This window comes from Tupaia chinensis, unplaced genomic scaffold (assembly GCF_000334495.1).
Source record: "Tupaia chinensis unplaced genomic scaffold, TupChi_1.0 Scaffold000084_3, whole genome shotgun sequence".
NCBI classification, from domain to species: domain Eukaryota; kingdom Metazoa; phylum Chordata; class Mammalia; order Scandentia; family Tupaiidae; genus Tupaia; species Tupaia belangeri.
This window is the reverse complement of record NW_006159546.1, coordinates 1,657,674-1,660,347: the sequence shown is the minus strand read 5'-3', so window position 1 is coordinate 1,660,347 and position 2,674 is coordinate 1,657,674.

Here is a 2,674-nt window from a genome sequence, read left to right as displayed (position 1 = left end):
ATAGAGACAGAAAGCGAGAAATCACCCCCCAGGGGGGATGGTCACGCCGCAATCCCTTCTCCTCCATTCTCCTCTCGGGATCTTGGGCATGCACGTGAGTTTTAAGCCACCGGGTTCGGGACACAAACCGCGGTTGACTACGTGGGAGTCCAGCGACATAGCCATTACGCTAACTGCTGGTTCCCTCCTTTTTTTTTTTGTATAAGAATTCAACATATTTACATGAGAGTACGTGAACTTAGTTGAATCAAATATATCTTTGTAAATTGATATTAACTAGGAGGTTTCCTTCTCCAAAGGAATTCAGGAGATTTATGGTAAAAAAAAAAAAAAAAAAAGTCTGCATCACCTTGTAATGCGCTGAAGAAACAGCATTTTCACACATTTTGGCTTTCTGCTTTTCTTTCTTTCTTTTTTTTTTTTTTGGAGAAATTTTTGCTATAGGGCATGCGTGCTTGTCAAAAAGACAGACAGACAAAGAGACAGAAAGCAAGAAATCACCCCTCAGGTGGGATGGTCATGCCACAATAGCTTCTCCATTATCTTCTTGGGATCTTGGGCACGCACGCACACGCTCCTGGCGTGAGTTTAAGCCACCGGGTCTGGGACTCGAACTGCAGTCAAATACATGAGAGTCCAGCAACATAGTCATTACACTAACTGCTGGCCCCCAGCTTTCTGCTTTTCTAATAATGACATTCAATCACTAACACATAACAGAGTGAAATCATACATTCAATGATGTCAGTGTGAAATCTTCTAAAGTCTTCATTTGGATTTTGAAAACCCTGTTTCTTGTTACCCCAATATTGCATTCTTAGATTAAAATATTTAAAAACAAAACGAGTAAAATCTCAAATGTGTAACTATTCAGAGATATATTTCACAGAGAAGATAGACTGATCTGCTAGCAGAGTTCCATCTGGTAACCTAGAAGCTCAACCTAGCACGACTTGTTCATAACAATACCTTACATTTACAGGACACGGAATGGTTTATTAAGTCTTTTTATAGGATTTATGTACAAATTCCCATAATACTAGCAATATAAGTTGTAGAAACTGTTAGATGATCTATGTAGGGGAATGGGCCTAATTTTATTGATTCTCAGTTAAAAGTTGGAATGAGTACTGACAATAACAGTTTTCCCTTTCGCAGCTTATGAACCAATTTTGTATGATTTACTATAGTGCCAAGAAGAAGAAACTCTCATTTGCCTAAAAAAGTATTCATTAGTTACAGTGAAAATGTGTGAAGGGGCCACTACCAATGCAGAGAAGCAGGCAATTATCTTCATTTGACATTACAGACATACCCTTCAGTAGTTGTATTTTGTACAGGATTTCTGACTACAATTTGTAAATCTTGAAAACATTAGAGCCTTGTTTTTCTCCAACTGAATATCCTGGCCTCATCTATGAGGCCGTGAGGTTTGAGTGGACTATGGCTGGGTAATTGTCCGTATTATGTTGGGGACTTGAATTATCACAAGTGACAGTCAGCACCATCAATATTGATCAGATAATTGTACAATTCCCAAACTGACTTAAAAATCAACAGATTGATTTCAGAAAGAAATAATCTATTGAGCTTTTGTCTTGTTCTTCTCTTTTTACTCTTAACCTTTTTGTGTCCCCATCCCCAAGCGTTTTACCACATGTTAAGAAGTGATTTGCTCTGTGGTTTTCCCCTTTCAAAAGGAAACCTGGTTTTCCCAGGAGAGAGAGGTGATATTAGGTAGCTAACTAAGAACTAGAGGATTTTCAACCCTATTAAGGTTATTTTAATGGAAATTTACAATATCAAATTTCTTGAGCTCTCAGGAAACACAGTGAATAGGAACTGAACTTACATTTGCTTATTTTCTCTTATCTTTATTTCCTATCCTAATACTTGTTTATAAACTGCATGAAGGAAGATGATTAGCCAAGATAATATAAATTTTCTAAGCTGCAGGGAGTAAGAAGCGGATATAAATGTAAATTGTAGAAAGCTAAAAATTTATACTCTCCTTTAACCCTAACCTTGTTTATTTCCTGTTGTGTTTCTGCTAAATGTAAATTTTATTCATTGGTTGAGTTTAATATATGTGACCCACACAGAAATAATTTTGCCTATTTACTGAATACCTCATGGGAAGATGTAGAAGATGCTTAATAGTTTATGTATGTGAAATTTATTTCACTCTCAAATGATGCTAAACAAAAATTATATAGTTTTCTCATGATGTTCAGTTTTATTTTTCCATTAAAAGTTAGCATGAATTAAATGATCCATACCAAAGATGTCATAAGAAAGGTGCATGCTATCAACAAAATAATGTCTGATACAATCTTAGAGACTAGGATTTAAAACTAAAAATGGTAATTAATGTGCCTAATTATAAAAAAATATAGTCCACTAAGAAAACACCTGGATACTTAAACCAAAGAAAGAGATATAAGCAAGATGCTATATTTTGACAACTAAAAGAGCATTAAAGTATTCCAGACTCAGTAAAATTGGTAATAACTTGATGTTACATGGAATAGTTTTATTGTAGTTTTGTGGATTGTTATAAAGATTTGACCATATTTTTAAACCACTTTATAATACACTTAAGTAAGGAAAGTGGAGGCAAAAAGAAAAAAAAATATAGAAAGAAATTGTTATGTGAGGTTCTTTTCTCCTCTAA